This window comes from Eptatretus burgeri, chromosome 8 (assembly GCF_056783735.1).
Source record: "Eptatretus burgeri isolate ZD-2024b chromosome 8, Ebu_testis_v1, whole genome shotgun sequence".
NCBI classification, from domain to species: domain Eukaryota; kingdom Metazoa; phylum Chordata; class Myxini; order Myxiniformes; family Myxinidae; genus Eptatretus; species Eptatretus burgeri.
Genome location: NC_140968.1, coordinates 85,300,184 through 85,313,326, shown reverse-complemented (window position 1 = coordinate 85,313,326; position 13,143 = coordinate 85,300,184). Strand labels below are relative to the sequence as shown.

Genomic DNA, 13,143 nt, shown 5'->3' with positions numbered 1-13,143 from the left:
TAATGAGGGTAATAGAGATCATTGGTCAGGATGCAGGGGCACACGAGGTCGCTTGAAGCCATGGAGGGAATAGTGAGACAGAACAACCTCTGGAAGATGATTCCGGGTCATTCTCACAGAACTGACAGAATCAAGAGGTGGTAACATTAGAAACTTATTTAAACAAGATTAAAATTTTCAGGTCCGAATGTGGAAAATGAGACGTAGTTTCAGGTGTATTTGATGAAAGCAGCGCTGAATTACCTCTCATTTACCGATTTTTCAGCGCGATTTCAGTGCTTCATGGCCGTCGCGTCATTACCGTAATGGAAATGAAAGGGCTTGTATATCCGACAATGATGTTTTCAAGATACGTCAAAGATTCCAAGAATATTCTATCTCCATCATGTTTATTGAGAAACATAAGAAAAAGTTGTCATCAATAAGAAATCAATATCACCATGTTTGATGAGAAATCGTGGACATAAAGTACAAAATCATTGCCATAACACAAATCATCATTACCGTAACAAAACTAAAACGTTACGGTAATGGTGTTACGGTAATGACGAAATCAACATACAACGCCTCGAAGTGGCTAGACCGGGAAGCAGACACACCGTGAATTGTCAAAAACTTTAGCATTTAAAAGCATTCTCTACATTAGTGCACATAATATCTGTTGAAATTCATATGTATGGTCAATCGGGCATGTACGGTAATGACGTTGAATAAGCATACGGACTCACCTTGCCAACTTTTGAGGAGTTTTTTGCACCCAAACTGCATGACCAAACTTAAAAAATAATTCTAAAATGGCGGTACAAGAACCGAACGCCACGTCACGATCACGTGACGTGATCGCTTAATTGGCTCACAGTTCTAACATTCACCGGTAGGGCATTTTCATTACGGTAATGACGAAATTGAGTGACGGGCAAAAAATCCACTGTTTTGCAAAACTTGTGCAGTTTTCGGCGGTATTTAGACTCTAATACGGAAGATATTGAATTAAGAAGGAACCCTACATGAATTCTCGTAAAATTCGAATTTATTGACGCTTTTTTTGGGACATTAACATGGTACTGTGGGTATTGTGACTGCAAAAATTGCATCAGTCTGAGAGAACAAACTCATTTTTTCCTATTTATTGTAATTTTATGATCTCAAACGACGGGATTATTTGAACGCTACCCAGGGCACAAGATATATGATCTATAACTTCGCCGAAAATGCCTGAAATTTCATGAAATAAGGCCACTTCAAGACATGTGACATCAATCTGTCAATTTTGTGAGAATGACCCTTCCATAGATGGGAGAAATGAGGAAGAAAAGAGTTGAGGTGTGCAGTCAGCCTGGACTTTGGCAGTTTAATCAGGAGGGGGAGGTTACTGGAAGAACTTGTGCTTTCTGGAGTTTCTGAGGAGGTTCAGGGGACTGAGAGAGAGGGGGGGGGAGAGAGCACACGGAGGGAGGAATGTCGGAGAATAGGTGGTGGAAAACAGGGAGACCACACACCTGCCTGCGATGTGAAAGCAATAGACCTTGTGTTTCGACGTCATCATGGGAGATTCCTATAATTTTGAGAGCTTTAGATTGCACAGAATCCTGGAGATATCTAGTTCTGGAGCACCAGCCAATAGCAGAGAGCAGTATTCCATTGAGCTAGGGACATATGCTTTGTAGACTGTGAGTCACTCAGACTTTCCAAAGAAGGACTTGGATTGATGCAGGATGCCCAATATGCAGCTGGCTTTGGAGGGCATAAAACTGTTTGTTTTTTTATCTCCACCACCAAAGGTGGACAGAGGTTATGTTTTCATCCCTGTTTGTTTGTCTGTTTGTTTGTCTTTGAGCAGGATATCTCAAAAAGTTATGGACAGATTCAGACGAAATATTGATGGACAGGTTGGGTGTGTGACGAGGAAGAAGTGATTCGATTTTGGTGAAGATCCGGATCCGGATACAAGAATTTTTAAGTGATTCTTTACCATTGAGAGATAAGGCCAAAAATCATATATAGCATATCTCAAAAGGTTGTTGACGGATTCAGACAAAACTTGGTGGATGATAATAACAAGCCAAATGTTGGGTAGGTGATAATAACAAGCCAAATCGATTTTGGTTAAGGTCCGGATGCAGATCCCGCCTATCACTGAAATACAAAACGTAAACTGTCCACCCTGGCAGAGGTATGCACTCTCCCGAGTGCCATTCTAGTTCCTTGCTGTGATCATGTTTTCCTTTTACTCGACACTTTATCCCTCTGTCTCACTGGACTCTTTGGAATATATTTTATCAATACCTCTGCATTAAATCACCAATTAATATTATTGTAATTTATTGCCTTTCTTTTCCAAGCGGTTTCATGAAACCAAACATTCCTGATAGTAATGATGTTCTGAACAAGTGCAGTTTATTTTTTGATTATCAATTATTCACAGTGATTCTTCTCTCTTGTGAAGCATGTCACTGTTGGTTTGCTTAATTACTCGGTGGCATGGCTTTGCAGCTGATCATGCTGTGCCCGCTGTATGTTATGGCAGGAAATTGAAACTTGTTCAAGGTTCCAGCAGCAACATATCTCCGATTAGCTGTAAAACACTGCGAGATCTTTAACATCTATGAGCTAATGTTAACAGAGAGGTACCCAGCTTGACGTCCATCTGAATGACGGTGTACTTTGAGATGTAATACCCAACCTGTGAAACACCAATCCACCCGTTTATAGTGGAGCCGAGAATTGAAACTAGACTGGACAGCTCAAAGATATCTGCACTACTGTACCTCTGCACTATCTTGTCAAGCCGACAGTGACATGAGCATTTTTTTATCAAATTCTTTATTTCTCACAGCATGGGTAACTTTTCTATTGTTCTTCTTTCCTTCTTAAAAATAATTATATCCATCTGGGAATTTTAGGGGGAAGTTTGTTCTGTATTTATTCGTCAGATATTGGTTTTATTGATCCTCCTCGTGCTGTCCGGCGCATAAGGCTGCCGAGGTAGTTTTGTTGGTTCATGGGCACAATCCTGGACAGGTCACCACTCTGACACAGGAGATTTCGTTGGTTCACTTTGCCCAGCAAGCCGGTACTTATTTTACTGTCCTCAGAAGGATGTCAGGCTGAGTCAACCTGTCTTGTGTCATTTTGGCACAGCTGGGGTTTCAACTCAGGACCTTAAGATCCACGGTGTCTGATATTGCTCCAAGAAAACACACGAAAGCTGCCCCAGTAGCGTGCCTGCACCTTTGACCAAATGCCAGTCCCAGCCCAATACTGCTGGCTGTCTGTATTGAGTAAATCTCAGGCATGAGCAACAGCAGGTCTTTAGCCAAAGAATCAAGGCAGGAATTTGGAATTCAGCTTGGACAACAGCACACAATGATTTTATCCTTTCAATAGAAACCATAAAATCTTTAGTATTCATAAGTGAGTGCGACCAGATAGCAATATTTATGTTATCGTCAATGGATGACATATCTTGCAATGTATTTCCCTGCGTATAAACCACCTGAATCATAACTTAAAGTTGGATCCTATTTTGATGGTAATTTGACATTAGAGGTAAGCATTTCTTGTCATTCACATGAGGAGGGATGTTTTCCAAATGCAGGTTGAAAGAGAGTCAGAGGTTTTCAATGCCCGGAGCATATCAACAGCACAATTGCTGCACTGGTGCAGCCTTGTCACTCAGGGGAGTTTGTTGCCATATATGGATAGAGACATCCTGGTATAGCTCAAATCAGGCAACCCAAACCATGGCTGGTTGCTTTATCAAAGATTTGTTACAGCAGTAGTATCCCCTCCCACCCCATCAGAAAATAAACTGGAAGGGCACTCGGTGGAGCGCATACCTCCGCCACGCAATGTCTGATCCACAAGAACATATCGGGCCCAGTACATTTTTGAAACATCATGCTATATATCGTTTTTGGCCCGATCTCTCAATGGTGAAGAATCACTTTAAAATTCAATAACTCTCTTGTGCAGATCCAGATTCGGATCTTCACCAAAATCGAATCAATTCTTCATTGTCATGCACCCAAAGTGAACACCAAGTTTTGTCTGAATCTGTTCAAAACTTTTTGAGATATTGTGCTATATATCGGTTTAGCCATCTCTCAATGGTGAAGAATCATTTTAAAAATTATCTGATCCAGATCAGGATTCGGATCTTCATCAAAATTGAATCAATTATTTCTTGTCACACACCCAACATGTCCACCAAGTTTTGTCTAATTCTGTCCACAACTTTTTGAGATATCGTGCGAGATATCGTTTTGACCCTATCTCTCAATGGCGAAGAATCACTTTTAAAAATTCTGGAAGTCGGATCCGAATCCAGGTCTTCACCAAAATGTAATCAGTTCGTCCTTGTCACACACCCAACCAGTCCACAAAATTTCATTTGAATCTGTCCACAACTTTTTGAGATTTCCTGTACACAGGCAAACAGAGAGAAAGGTATGAAAACATCACCTCCTTCACCTTTGATGGCAGAGGTAATAAATACCATGCCTTCAAGTGTTTAGGGCAAATGAGTTTGACATTACTTGCTTTGGCATTACCTAGAAATAGAAATTTGAAAAAAAACTTTCCATCAATTTTCTATACTTTCATCATATGCAATTTGACCCGTCGTTCCCATTTGTCCTTCATAGCATTGAAAGAAACAGCCAGAATAGACTGTTTTATGGGTTCAACAGCTTTTAACAAAAATTATACATTTCATTGTTTACGAATGAAATTCCTTCATTACAATGGGATTATCCAAAAGATAATCATGACAAAGTTAGTTTGAACAAATGTTCCTTATAACAGAACTCTACTGTAACATGATGTTTGTTGATTGTTGCATTGTTCATGAGTGTGTGTGTGTGTGTGTGTGTGTGTGTGTGTGTGTGTGTGTGTGTGTGTGTGTGTGTGTGTGTGTGTGTGTGTGTGTGTGTGTGTGTACGTGCACATGCGACAGTCGGTGTTTGCTCCATTTCTCACTTTGCAAGTTGCTCTGATGGGCCTTCAGCGCTACTTCCCACAGGTACCACACGTTATCAGTTCTACAAATTACCTTCCTCACACTTATGCAAAGCAGACAAACTGCAGCTGAACTTGAAAATGTAATGCACAGCCATCACAACTTTTTCCAACAAGCAGGAAATGTCATGAAACCTCTGATCCTGCTGCAGAGATAGCGATGCCTTTTCAAGTGTTCCAGTAACAGCCCTGATAACTGCTGATTTTCCATATACCATAACTGAAGCAAATTACAATCACAATATCATTTCTGTATCCATCATCAGGATAACTTACCAGGGGTAATATTGTTACTGAAAAATGTCTCTATCAGAATCAATTTGTCCGTTCATGTCTGTGCTCTTCCTAGAGTTTCAGCGCTGCTGAATCGGTCTCTAGAAAAAGAGTACATGGTGTGGTTTGCCGTTGGCCTTAAGGCCCAGTCACACCTTGACGTTTTAGCCAGCTTATGCCGATTTTTGGAAAATTTGTCTACAACGCTGGTACACGTCGAATACGTTATGGGTAAGTTTTGATAACATTGAGAGAACGCTGAAAAACACTGCCATACGTCGTTGTACGCTGGCTTTAAACGTTGAACTTTTCGGTTGTCCTCAAATTTTCCATGCTTGAAATTTTAAGACTTATGCCAGCGTATGACTCACACGTTCCGCATAACGCTGGCCATTAGTTGTAGGCACGTCACGCCATCGTTGACACACGTCGACACACGTTACTTGTGAGTTACTCATAAGTCGAAACACGTCGAGGTAATGTTTAGCGTACCCGAAACTTATTTCTAACCTATGAGTTACGTGTTGTACTCACGTTACGCGATCGGCGACACACATCGACACACGTTACTTGTAAGGTGCTCATAAGTCGAAACACATCAAGGTAATGGTTAGCGTCAGTGTTCCACGCTCCCTGTTTTTTGTTTTTTTTGTTTTTTTTTCTTCCTTCCTTCAGTATGATGGTGATTTTGACACTTCGATTTCTAGGGCAGTTATAATATAATTAATAGGCTGTGTGATGTACTGAATAGAAGATGCTTAGCAGGCAGACACGATGCGGAGGAACAGTCGAGCCGGGCTGTGGTGCACAAGCACGAGCGCGAGCGTACTCTGCCCGTGGCTCTCCTTTATTGCGTATTAGCACACTCACGAGCCGGACGACTCCAGCGTTACTACAACGCCTCAGGCGGCGCGCACACCTTATATCCCTTGCCGACCCGATGACCATGCCGACCCCTCCTCCCATCATCATGCCCATCATGCATCATCATCATGCCCCGCCCTGCATGCCCGCAGGCTACACCACACTCCTCCCTCCTAAAACTATGATTATGAAATGATCACCATCATAATAAGCATAACCAACACGAAGGACTTCGGTATAATAATCATGAAAATAAAATGAAAACAGCGAAGTATAACAGCACACCACATCATATAATGCGTGAAAGCGAGTTAATGGAGCTGCCACGGCCAGATTCCGAAAACACAGCACCTCCAAAACTCTGGCCGCGTTACCGATATGAAGCAGCAAGGCGAAAAGCACAGCAGCCCTATACAGCGGAAACGCCCCCAGGCGGCTCATGCTGACATGGCCCTCGCCGAGGCCGTGGCGATCTCTCGAGCCAACCTCCCCCGGCACCATCAAACGCCTCCGGCCCACTCCCCCCAGGCAGACCCGACGTAGATAAACATTCCGAGGCCGGACGCCCGCTGTCTGGAAACCGTGGCGCCAGCGCCAGCCTTGATCGACCTTGGCCGGGGGCGCTGAACAGCGCCGCTGGCTGTACGCACTTAATGCTCCAAAACAACCCACGCACCACAATCAGTTGAGACGCCAACGCCCGTGTAAACGGCCTTGAGCGAACACAGAGAGCTGCGCTCGCAACCAGAGGTGGGGGTAACGCCAACCAGCGCACCAGTCTTGGTTCCGAGTCGATCTCCGAGACCCACCCGGCAGCTAGACGGTAGCAATTCCATTTAAACCACACTTCAATCATAGGCTCGTCATAAATCACTACGAACATCATTCGAAGCATTGCAAACTCATTTTTCCGTACAGCGCGCTCTTTTGATAAAATCCCAGCACATGACAAAACAACTACCCGCGGCCCGGGACTATGGAAGGCCAACCCAACCTTTTTATTCGCCACCACCGCTCCCAAAGCCCCCACATCACATTGATCATAATACAAATCCCATTGATTGATCTCCGCCAAATCCACTCTCACACGGGAACTGCTGGCATTAATTTCAACAACGTTAAACTGCATCACTAGAGCAAGGAAAAACACATATGCCATGAACAACAACCCACAACCCACATCACGAGTCCGTTTCTTGGTTGTCGACTCGATGTTGTGACTCGCGACTCCCTTTAACGCCACGGGCTCACCGCAACCTGTCGCAGCCGCCCGAACAACACCGGCGCGCATTGCCTCACGAACGCTGCCGAAACGCGGGAACTCATCGCGAGAGCTGATACGGCTCTCGCCGCTCCCGAACCGCACATCACCGCCGCAGGCAGCAACGAATGGTCGCTCCCGTTGCATCGACGCGGCCCCCGCCGCCAGAGCCTCGCCCTCGATACTCGACGAAGGCCTCGAAGAGAGCACTGGCACATCTGGAGGTACGAACCGGAGATCCAGTCCGAGGTGCGCCAGCCAGTCCCGACCCAAAAGGGCGGGCCCCTCCCCTCGTACAACGAACACCGAGAGCCGGGCGCGTCGACCTCGGTAGCGCACTGAGACGTCGGCCCTCGCAAGCGGTGCAATCGCTTCACCGGTGTACGTGTACAGCGATAAGGCCGTCTTGACCAGGCGAATACCGCGAAGACCACGAGCCGCCTGCTCACCCATGACCGACACCGCAGCCCCGGTATCCACGGAAAACACGGTCGGTTCGCCATTCACTTCGACCTCCACCGTGAAAGGCGTTGTCATCTCCGAACCAACGGAAAACAGACTCAACCGTGGTTGCATCTCCTGCTCCGGCTCGCCGGCATCGTCATGCCCCGGTTGCAGGCCGATCTCCAGGTCACTGGGGTCCTCCCGCACCTCGTCATCCAAGACCCCAACGGAGGCCCCCGCCATCCGACACACACGCTTCAAATGTCCCACCTTGTGACAATGCAAACACACGGTGTTCTTATACGGGCACATTTGTCGCAGGTGCGGACCCCCACACCCCCAGCACCCCCGGAAAGCCCCTTCGCTCCCGGTGCAACCGTGCTGCGGTGCGCGCCCTCGTCCCGCACCGCCAGGCGCGCGTGCGACCTGCGGCACTTGAGCCATCGCGCGAACTCCGGGCTGCGCGACCTGCGGCACTTGTGCAGTCACCGCGTGGACCTCGGGATTAGCCGACATGCCCCAGCTGGAGCTACTCATTACGTCCTGGCCAGCAATGGTGCGGACATCCGTGAGTGTCTGCTCGACAGACGAAGCAGTCGCGACCGCCGAGTCGAATGTGATGTCGGTCAATCGCAGGATGGCTGCTACCATCTTTGCGTCTCGCAGACCAGAAATAAAACGATCTCTGAGCTGTGCCGGACGCTCCTCTGTCGTGAACTTGCACGGCACAGCCGAATGCTTCACCCATGCTACGAAGTCTGCAACGCGCTCCTCGCCACCCTTAGCGAGGTGATCGAACTGGAACCGCGCGAGATGTAACGACTTCTCTGGCGCCAAGTGGGTCTTCATTTTTGCCACGATGTCCTGAAACGATAGCCCGTCATCACTGGGCCTATTTGGAGCCACCAAATCACTCAGCAGCCGGTACTGCTCCGTTGATAGCGAGGCGAGCAAGATCGCCTTGCGTTTCTCTTCATCCTCTACATCATTCGCGCGAAAGTAGCAACCTAACTGTTCAGAAAACAACTCGAATTCATCTCCCCCGAACACGGGTACGCGTCCGTGCGCCGTGCCCCGACCTTCTGCCATGCTCGTGCTGGCGAGACCCTTGGCTCCGTAGCTTGGAACCGCACGGGTTACTTGCCGCCCTGCACACGCCGACCGAAGATCCTCGTCAGCCAACTGTGATGTACTGAATAGAAGATGCTTAGCAGGCAGACACGATGCGGAGGAACAGTCGAGCCGGGCTGTGGTGCACAAGCACGAGCGCGAGCGTACTCTGCCCGTGGCTCTCCTTTATTGCGTATTAGCACACTCACGAGCCGGACGACTCCAGCGTTACTACAACGCCTCAGGCGGCGCGCACACCTTATATCCCTTGCCGACCCGATGACCATGCCGACCCCTCCTCCCATCATCATGCCCATCATGCATCATCATCATCCCCCGCCCTGCATGCCCGCAGGCTACACCACAGGCTGCCGCTCAACGATTTAAATCATAACCGCACTGTACACTGAACACCGTCATACCGAAGAAAAAAAAAACCGGGAGTCTGGAACACTGACGCTAACCATTACCTTGACGTGTTTCGACTTATGAGCACCTTACAAGTAACGTGTGTTGATGTGTGTCAACGATCGCATATCGTGCGTACAACTTATTCCCATCGCATGCGGAGCGTGTGTCATACGGCAAGTACGTCGTAAAATTTTCAACATGTTCAAAATTACAAGACGTACTCCACTTACTATGACGTATGATGGCATACTTTAGCGTTCTATTCACGCATACCAAACTTACCCATTCCGTACTCGACGTGCGCCAGCGTTTTAGACGCATTTTTCAGAGGTCGGCATACGCTGGCAAAATTGCGAAGGTGTGACTGCGATGTTGACACTTCCATTTCTGCGGCGGTTATGATTTGAATCGATGTGCGGCAGCCTTTTCATAACCTACGCCACGTCATCGTCGGCGATGCGTGCAGTGCGCTATGCCTAAGTAAGACTATCGTTGGGCATAGGTTGTGAAGGCCGACAACAGGTTCAGCATTCGTTGGTATAAGTTATCTGTAACACAACGAAACGTTCTGTGTCCATTACTAATACGTAATGCAGAAGACCAAGTCGTTATGAATACGTCCGAATCTTTAAAAAAAAAACATCAAAAGTTCAACGTAAGCCAGCGTTTTACATACATTTTAATACGTTGCCATTGCTGGCTAAAACGTCAAGGTGTGACTGGGCCTTTAGCAGTAGTCATTTGGGAATTTAGTTAAATTACCAGCATTCAATGGCACAGTTTTTATTTTTTAATCATCTTGGGATAGAACACCCAGCTTACTCATCAATGCAACGTGCAACCTGTAAAACACTAGAGTGATAATTTATAATCTTGTTTTTATTCGTGGCACATCGGGTCACAACAAGGTTCTTCCATCTTATTTGGTCTGGAGCAATCCTCTCTGCACACTTTAGGGCAATTCCCCTTTTAAATCTAAGTTCATTTTCGGTCATTTTTCCTTCATGTATTTCTTGGTCTCTCTCTCTCTCTTCCATTCCCCCACTGGTGTCCAAAACATGGCTTCTTTAGTCAAATGTCCCTCTTGCTCTCTCATTATATGTCCCATCGCCATCTTCATTCTGTGGCCTTTGCTACAATGTCATTCTTCAGCTGTCCTCCTTACTTCCTCATTTCTTAGCCTGTTAGGTCAGAAAATCTTTTAAATCCTTCTCAAATATCTATTTTGGAAGACCGTCAGTTTGCTTTCTATTTCCTTGCTCATTTTCCATGTTTCTGCGCCATATAATAACACTGATTTGACATTGGAATTGAATTGTCTCATCTTGGTTTTTAGTGATAGTTGTCTGAAATTCCAAATTTTCGATAAAGAGTTGAACATTGCTTGAGTTTTTGCAATTCCAGTTAAAAGTCTCCAATGCTGAAACAGAATGTAATTATTGTAAAAAAAATATCGCCATCATAATTATAATAACAAAAAATATATAGTAACAATAATGTTAGCCAATACAGGTGGATTAGATGAACAGTACTTGAATTAATTTGGGATCAAATTCAGATGTGGAACACAATGCACTTGGACAGCAGACACTTTAACATGAATTACCGTATTTTTTTGGTGTAAAAGTCCATACCTTTTTTTTTTATCCCCTGCCGCGTGGCGGAAGGGGGATATTGTTATCACCCGGGTCGTCCGTCCAGCTGTCCGGCTGTCCATCCGTCCGTCCGGCTGGCTGGGCGCCAACATTTATAGCTGTGAGTGCGATAACTCATAAACTGTTCGCCATATCGATTTGAAATTTGGGTCGCACATGTACCACCTGAAAAGGAAGAACCCTATTGATTTTGGGCGTGGCCGGCTCCAAGATGACCGACTGGGCGGCGTCAACATTTATAGCTGTGAGTGCGATAACTCATAAACTGTTCACCATGTCGATTTGAAATTTGGGTCACACATGTACCACCTGAAAAGGAAGAACCCTATTGATTTTGGGCATGGCCGGATCCAAGATGGCCGACTGGGGCAGTCGTCCGGCTGGCTGGCTGGGCGTCAACATTTATGGCGTCAACATTTATAGCTGTGAGTGCGATAACTCATAAACTGTTCGTCATATCGATTTGAAATTTGGGTCACACATGTACCACCTGAAAAGGAAGAACCTGATTGATTTTTGGCGTGGCCAGATCCAAGATGGCCGACTGGGGCGGCCATCTTGAAAAAAATGTTTTTTCACCATATCGATTTGAAATTTGGGTCACATATATACCACCTGAAAAGGAAGAACCCCATTGATTTTGGGCGTGGCCGGATCCAAGATGGCCGACTGGGGCGGTCGTCCGTCCGGCCGGCTGGCTGGCATGGCGTCAACATTTATAGCTGTGCGTGCGATAACTCATAAACTGTTCGCCATATCGATTTGAAATTTGGGTCACATGTACCACCTGAAAAGAAAGAATCCTATTGATTTTGGGTGTGGCCAGATCCAAGATGGCCGACTGGGGTGGCCATCTTGAAAAAAATGTTTTTTGTAATAAATGGAAAACCGCTTATTTGATTTCAATGGCGGGGGATTCCCCATCTCTGATGGTATATTTTTTTCCCTGGAAGCCCGGGCCTCACCTTGTACTCACAATCAACTTATCTATGGTTTAAGACATTGAATTGCATAAATTAATGAGAACTGCACTCGGTATAGTGCATACCTATGCCAGGCTGAGCAGTTTTCGTTTTGTATTCCCCAATATGCCAGATCTACATCAGGACCTTAACCAAAATCTAATCGGCTTGGTCTTGTCACATTCCCAACTCATCCACCACGTTTTTGTCATAATCCATCCAAAACGTTTTTAGATATTGTGCTATTTATCGTTTTTGGCCCTATCTCTCAATAGTGAAGAATCACTTAAATCATTATGGGATCCGGATCCAGATCTTTACCAAAATCTAAAGAATTTGTCATGTCACACACCTTTCCACCAAATTTCGGCTGAATTGTTCCATAACTTTTTGAGATATCCTCCTCAATAACAGACAGATGGGGTGAAAACAGATCCTGCTCACTAACAGATGGGGTGAAAACAGAACTGCCATCCACCTTAGGTGGCGGAGGTAAAAAAAAATAAATTGCAAAGTGTGATTTTTCTGAAATAAATTGTATAACTGTTAATTTAAAACACACTGCAGAAAGCTTTGCCCGGAACATTTGCCGATCGGGTGAGAAATCAATGATTGATCCGCTCACTGGCACATGCAAAAATATCCAATCAATAACGAACATGCACTCACCAATTACGTTTGGTCCATCCCTTTCAAGCCTAATAATTTGTATCCATCTATCCTTATTACATCATCTCAAAATGCCTCCCGTAAAGTCACGCAAGTTCTACACGGCAACATTTGAGTTGGAAATTATTAAGCTCGCTGAAGAAAACGGTGGTAATATGGCTGCGCACTGCACAGGTAATTTGTGTGTCAGTGAGAAAATTAGCTGTTTTAAATACGCTACCTGAATATGATAACAAAGAGGTTGAAAAACTATTTACATTCCTAATTTATCTGAAACATCGTCCCACAACGGAGTAAAATAATATGCACAAAACAGCTCATTAATGTTCATCACCCTGGAAGTACTGTACCGGAGGCAGTGATGATCTGCTGTAAGTGTCAGGGAGGAATTAACACCTATATTGTTCTGAATAACAGTTTCGCTAACTACCGTAGTTGATCCAGCTTCGTCTTACACTCCAAATCGACTTATTGT

General features: G+C 45.4%; 1 pseudogene across 1 annotated transcript in view; it reads left to right on the top strand.

Annotated features, from left to right (window-relative positions):
- LOC147022199 (uncharacterized) overlaps positions 1-13,143 on the top strand; it is a 45,771-nt pseudogene that overhangs the window by 28,990 nt on the left and 3,638 nt on the right. The window contains exon 4 of the transcript XR_015061110.1: positions 4,958-5,023. The product of XR_015061110.1 is annotated as an uncharacterized LOC147022199 (transcript). The remainder of the gene's footprint in view (positions 1-4,957; positions 5,024-13,143) is intronic.